Raw genomic sequence first — 7,698 nt, 5'->3', positions numbered from 1 at the left:
TTCATCGTCATTAGGTGGCCCTGAAAGTTACAATTCACTATCAGTTTTTCGTCCGATTCGAAAATCTTTGACTCACAGCAGAACGGCCATAAGGTGCCCAAGGCAGCAATAGACCCATGGAGACAAGTCTGCTGGAGGACGAGGTATTGAATCGGGACGCATTTTGAGTGATTCATCGTCATTAGGTGGCCCTGAAAGTTACAATTCACTATCAGTTTTTCGTCCTATTCGAAAATCTTTGACTCACAGCAGAACGGCCATAAGGTGCCCAAGGCAGCAATAGACCCATGGAGACAAGTCTGCTGGAGGACGATGTATTGAATCGGGACGCAATTTGAGTGATCCATCGTCATTAGGTGGCCCTGAACGTTACAATTCAGTATCAGTTTTTCGTCCCATTCGATAATCTTTGAGTCACAGCAGAACGGCCACAAGGTGCCCGAGGCAGCAATAGACCCATGGAGACAAGTCTGCTGGAGCACGAGGTATTGAATCGGGACGCAATTTGAGTGTTCCATCGTCATTAGGAGGCCCTGAACGTTACAATTCACTATCAGTTTTTCGTCCGATTCGAAAATCTTTGACTCACAGCAGAACGGCCATAAGGTGCCCGAGGCAGCAATAGACCCATGGAGACAAGTCTGCTGGAGGACGAGGTATGGAATCGGGACGCAATTTGAGTGTTCCATCGTCATTAGGAGGCCCTGAACGTTACAATTCACTATCAGTTTTTCGTCCGATTCGAAAATCTTTGACTTACAGCTGAACGGCCATAAGGTGCCCGAGGCAGCAATAGACCCATGGAGACAAGTCTGCTTGAGGAGATGTATTGAATCGGGACGCAATTTGAGTGTTCCATCGCCATTAGGAGGCCCTGAACGTTACAATTCACTATCAGTTTTTCGTCCGATTCGAAAATCTTTGACTCGCAGCAGAACGGCCATAAGGTGCCCGAGGCAGCAATAGACCCATGGAGACAAGTCGGCTGGAGGACGATGTATTGAATCGGGACGCAATTTGAGTGATTCATCGTCATTAGGTGGCCCTGAACGTTACAATTCACTATTAGTTTTTCGTCCGATTCGAAAATCTTTGACTCACAGCAGAACGGCCATAAGGTGCCCGAGGCAGCAATAGACCCATGGAGACAAGTCTGCTGGAGGACGATGTATTGAATCGGGACGCATTTTGAGTGATCCATGGTCATTAGGTGGCCCTGAAAGTTACAATTCACTATCAGTTTTTCGTCCGATTCGAAAATCTTTGACTCACAGCAGAACGGCCATAAGGTGCCCGAGGCAGCAATAGACCCATGGAGACAAGTCTGCTTGAGGACGATGTATTGAATCTGGACGCAATTTGAGTGTTCCATCGTCATTAGGAGGCCCTGAACGTTACAATTCACTATCAGTTTTTCGTCCGATTCGAAAATCTTTGACTCGCAGCAGAACGGCCATAAGGTGCCCGAGGCAGCAATAGACCCATGGAGACAAGTCGGCTGGAGGACGATGTATTGAATCGGGACGCAATTTGAGTGATTCATCGTCATTAGGTGGCCCTGAACGTTACAATTCACTATCAGTTTTTCGTCCGATTCGAAAATCTTTGACTCACAGCAGAACGGCCATAAGGTGCCCGAGGCAGCAATAAACCCATGGAGACAAGTCGGCTGGAGGTCGTTGTATTGAATCGGGACGCAATTTGAGTGATCCATCGTCATTATGTGGCCCTGAATGTAACAATTCACTATCAGTTTTTCGTCAGATTCGAAAATCTTTGACTCACAGCAGAACGGCCATAATGTGCCCGAGGCAGCAATAGACCCATGGAGACAATCTGCTGGAGGACTATGTATTGAATCGGGACGCAATTAGAGTGTTCCATCGTCATTAGGAGGCCCTGAATGTTACAATTCACTATCAGTCTTTCGTCCCATTCGATAATCTAGACACACGGGAGAACGACCATTTGGTGCCCGAGGCAGCAAGAGACCCATGGAGACAAGTCTGCTGGAGCACGAGGTATTGAATCGGGACGCAATTTGAGTTTTCCATCGTCATTAGGAGGCCCTGAACGTTACAATTCACTATCAGTTTTTCGTCCGATTCGAAAATCTTTGACTCACAGCAGAACGGCCATAAGGTGCCCGAGGCAGCAATAGACCCATGGAGACAAGTCTGCTTGAGGACGATGTATTGAATCGGGACGCAATTTGAGTGTTCCATCGACAATTGGAGGCCCTGAACGTTACAATTCACTATCAGTTTTTCGTCCGATTCGAAAATCTTTGACTCGCAGCAGAACGGCCATAAGGCGCCCGAGGCAGCAATAGACCCATGGAGACAAGTCGGCTGGAGGACGATGTATTGAATCGGGACGCAATTTGAGTGATTCATCGTCATTAGGTGGCCCTGAACGTTACAATTCACTATTAGTTTTCGTCCGATTCGAAAATCTTTGACTCTCAGCAGAACGGCCATAAGGTGCCCGAGGCAGCAATAGACCCATGGAGACAAGTCTGCTGGAGTACGAGGTATTGAATCGGGACGCAATTTGAGTGATCCATCGTCATTAGGAGGCCCTGAACGTTACAATTCACTATCAGTTTTTCGTCCGATTCGAAAATCTTTGACTCACAGCAGAACGGCCATAAGGTGCCCGAGGCAGCAATAGACCCATGGAGACAAGTCTGCTGGAGGACGATGTATTGAATCGGGACGCAATTTGAGTGATCCATGGTCATTAGGTGGCCCTGAAAGTTACAATTCACTACCAGTTTTTCGTCCGATTCGAAAATCTTTGACTCACAGCAGAACGGCCATAAGGTGCCCGAGGCAGCAATAGACCCATGGAGACAAGTCTGCTTGAGGACGATGTATTGAATCGGGACGCAATTTGAGTGTTCCATCGTCATTAGGAGGCCCTGAACGTTACAATTCACTATCAGTTTTTCGTCCGATTCGAAAATCTTTGACTCGCAGCAGAACGGCCATAAGGTGCCCGAGGCAGCAATAGACCCATGGAGACAAGTCGGCTGGAGGACGATGTATTGAATCGGGACGCAATTTGAGTGATTCATCGTCATTAGGTGGCCCTGAACGTTACAATTCACTATCAGTTTTTCGTCCGATTCGAAAATCTTTGACTCACAGCAGAACGGCCATAAGGTGCCCGAGGCAGCAATAAACCCATGGACACAAGTCTGCTGGAGTACGAGGTATTGAATCGGGACGCAATTTGAGTGTTCCATCGTCATTAGGAGGCCCTGAACGTTACAATTCACTATCAGTTTTTCGTCCGATTCGAAAATCTTTGACTCGCAGCAGAACGGCCATAAGGTGCCCGAGGCAGCAATAGACCCATGGAGACAAGTCTGCTGGAGGACGATGTATTGAATCGGGACACAATTTGAGTGATTCATCGTCATTAGGTGGCCCTGAAAGTTACAATTCACTATCAGTTTTTCGTCCGATTCGAAAATCTTTGACTCACAGCAGAACGGCCATAAGGTGCCCAAGGCAGCAATAGACCCATGGAGACAAGTCTGCTGGAGGACGATGTATTGAATCGGGACACAATTTGAGTGATTCATCGTCATTAGGTGGCCCTGAAAGTTACAATTCACTATCAGTTTTTCGTCCGATTCGAAAATCTTTGACTCACAGAAGAACGGCCATAAGGTGCCCAAGGCAGCAATAGACCCATGGAGACAAGTCTGCTGGAGGACGAGGTATTGAATCGGGACGCAATTTGAGTGATTCATCGTCATTAGGTGGCCCTGAAAGTTACAATTCACTATCAGTTTTTCGTCCGATTCGAAAATCTTTGACACACAGCAGAACGGCCGTAAGGTGCCCAAGGCAGATATAGACCCATGGAGACAAGTCTGCTGGAGGACGATGTATTGAATCGGGACGCAATTTGAGTGATCCATCGTCATTAGGTGGCCCTGAACGTTACAATTCACTATCAGTTTTTCGTCCCATTCGATAATCTTTGAGTCACAGCAGAACGGCCACAAGGTGCCCGAGGCAGCAATAGACCCATGGAGACAAGTCTGCTGGAGCACGAGGTATTGAATCGGGACGCAATTTGAGTGTTCCATCGTCATTAGGAGGCCCTGAACGTTACAATTCACTATCAGTTTTTCGTCCGATTCGAAAATCTTTGACTCACAGCAGAACGGCCATAAGGTGCCCGAGGCAGCAATAGACCCATGGAGACAAGTCTGCTGGAGGACGATGTAATGAATCGGGACGCAATTTGAGTGATCCATCGTCATTAGGAGGCCCTGAACGTTACAATTCACTATCAGTTATTCGCCGATTCGAAAATCTTTGACTCACAGCAGAACGGCCATAAGGTGCCCGAGGCAGCAATAGACCCATGGAGACAAGTCTGCTGGAGTACGAGGTATTGAATCGGGACGCAATTTGAGTGTTCCAACGTCATTAGGAGGCCCTGAACGTTACAATTCACTATCAGTTTTTCGTCCGAATCGAAAATCTTTGACTCACAGCAGAACGGCCATAAGGTGCCCGAGGCAGCAATAGACCCATGGAGACAAGTCTGCTTGAGGAGATGTATTGAATCGGGACGCAATTTGAGTGTTCCATCGTCATTAGGAGGCCCTGAACGTTACAATTCACTATCAGTTTTTCGTCCGATTCGAAAATCTTTGACTCGCAGCAGAACGGCCATAAGGTGCCCGAGGCAGCAATAGACCCATGGAGACAAGTCGGCTGGAGGACGATGTATTGAATCGGGACGCAATTTGAGTGATTCATCGTCATTAGGTGGCCCTGAACGTTACAATTCACTATTAGTTTTTCGTCCGATTCGAAAATCTTTGACTCACAGCAGAACGGCCATAAGGTGCCCGAGGCTGCAATAGACCCATGGAGACAAGTCTGCTGGAGTACGAGGTATTGAATCGGGACGCAATTTGAGTGATTCATCGTCATTAGGAGGCCCTGAACGTTACAATTCACTATCAGTTTTTCGTCCGATTCGAAAATCTTTGACTCACAGCAGGACGGCCATAAGGTGCCCGAGGCAGCAATAGACCCATGGAGACAAGTCTGCTGGAGGACGATGTATTGAATCGGGACGCAATTTGAGTGATCCATGGTCATTAGGTGGCCCTGAAAGTTACAATTCACTATCAGTTTTTCGTCCGATTCGAAAATCTTTGACTCACAGCAGAACGGCCATAAGGTGCCCGAGGCAGCAATAGACCCATGGAGACAAGTCTGCTTGAGGACGATGTATTGAATCGGGACGCAATTTGAGTGTTCCATCGTCATTAGGAGGCCCTGAACGTTACAATTCACTATCAGTTTTTCGTCCGATTCGAAAATCTTTGACTCGCAGCAGAACGGCCATAAGGTGCCCGAGGCAGCAATAGACCCATGGAGACAAGTAGGCTGGAGGACGATGTATTGAATCGGGACGCAATTTGAGTGATTCATCGTCATTAGGTGGCCCTGAACGTTACAATTCACTATCAGTTTTTCGTCCGATTCGAAAATCTTTGACTCACAGCAGAACGGCCATAAGGTGCCCGAGGCAGCAATAAACCCATGGAGACAAGTCGGCTGGAGGTCGTTGTATTGAATCGGGACGCAATTTGAGTGATCCATCGTCATTATGTGGCCCTGAATGTAACAATTCACTATCAGTTTTTCGTCAGATTCGAAAATCTTTGACTCACAGCAGAACGGCCATAATGTGCCCGAGGCAGAAATAGACCCATGGAGACAATCTGCTGGAGGACGATGTATTGAATCGGGACGCAATTAGAGTGTTCCATCGTCATTAGGAGGCCCTGAATGTTACAATTAACTATCAGTTTTTCGTCCCATTCGATAATCTAGACACACGGGAGTACGACCATTTGGTGCCCGAGGCAGCAATAGACCCATGGAGACAAGTCTGCTGGAGCACGAGGTATTGAATCGGGGCGCAATTTGAGTGTTCCATCGTCATTAGGAGGCCCTGAACGTTACAATTCACTATCAGTTTTTCGTCCGATTCGAAAATCTTTGACTCACAGCAGAACGGCCATAAGGTGCCCGAGGCAGCAATAGACCCATGGAGACAAGTCGGCTGGAGGACGATGTATTGAATCGGGACGCAATTTGAGTGATTCATCGTCATTAGGTGGCCCTGAACGTTACAATTCACTATTAGTTTTTCGTCCGATTCGAAAATCTTTGACTCACAGCAGAACGGCCATAAGGTGCCCGAGGCAGCAATAGACCCATGGAGACAAGTCTGCTGGAGTACGAGGTATTGAATCGGGACGCAATTTGAGTGATCCATCGTCATTAGGAGGCCCTGAACGTTACAATTCACTATCAGTTTTTCGTCCGATTCGAAAATCTTTGACTCACAGCAGAACGGCCATAAGGTGCCCGAGGCAGCAATAGACCCATGGAGACAAGTCTGCTGGAGGACGATGTATTGAATCGGGACGCAATTTGAGTGATCCATGGTCATTAGGTGGCCCTGAAAGTTACAATTCACTATCAGTTTTTCGTCCGATTCGAAAATCTTTGACTCACAGCAGGACGGCCATAAGGTGCCCGAGGCAGCAATAGACCCATGGAGACAAGTCTGCTTGAGGACGATGTATTGAATCGGGACGCAATTTGAGTGTTCCATCGTCTTTAGGAGGCCCTGAACGTTACAATTCACTATCAGTTTTTCGTCCGATTCGAAAATCTTTGACTCGCAGCAGAACGGCCATAAGGTGCCCGTGGCAGCAATAGACCCATGGAGACAAGTCGGCTGGAGGACGATGTATTGAATCAGGACGCAATTTGAGTGATTCATCGTCATTAGGTGGCCCTGAACGTTACAATTCACTATCAGTTTTTCGTCCGATTCGAAAATCTTTGACTCGCAGCAGAACGGCCATAAGGTGCCCGAGGCAGCAATAGACCCATGGAGACAAGTCTGCTGGAGGACGATGTATTGAATCGGGACACAATTTGAGTGATTCATCGTCATTAGGTGGCCCTGAAAGTTACAATTCACTATCAGTTTTTCGTCCGATTCGAAAATCTTTGACTCACAGCAGAACGGCCATAAGGTGCCCAAGGCAGCAATAGACCCATGGAGACAAGTCTGCTGGAGGACGAGGTATTGAATCGGGACGCAATTTGGGTGATCCATCGTCATTAGGAGGCCCTGAACGTTACAATTCACTATCAGTTTTTCGTCCGATTCGAAAATCTTTGACTCACAGCAGAACGGCCATAAGGTGCCCGAGGCAGCAATAGACCCATGGAGACAAGTCTGCTGGAGGACGATGTATTGAATCGGGACACAATTTGAGTGATTCATCGTCATTAGGTGGCCCTGAAAGTTACAATTCACTATCAGTTTTTCGTCCGATTCGAAAATCTTTGACTTACAGCAGAACGGCCATAAGGTGCCCAAGGCAGCAATAGACCCATGGAGACAAGTCTGCTGGAGGACGAGGTATTGAATCGGGACGCAATTTGAGTGATCCATCGTCATTAGGAGGCCCTGAACGTTACAATTCACTATCAGTTTTTCGTCCGATTCGAAATTCTTTGACTCACAGCAGAACGGCCATAAGGTGCCCGAGGCAGCAATAGACCCATGGAGACAAGTCGGCTGGAGGACGATGTATTGAATCGGGACGCAATTTGAGTGATCCATCGTCAT

Source organism: Schistocerca cancellata, chromosome 4 (genome assembly GCF_023864275.1).
Source record: "Schistocerca cancellata isolate TAMUIC-IGC-003103 chromosome 4, iqSchCanc2.1, whole genome shotgun sequence".
In the NCBI taxonomy this organism is placed as follows: Eukaryota; Metazoa; Arthropoda; class Insecta; order Orthoptera; family Acrididae; genus Schistocerca; species Schistocerca cancellata.
Note: the sequence above shows the minus strand (reverse complement) of the source record.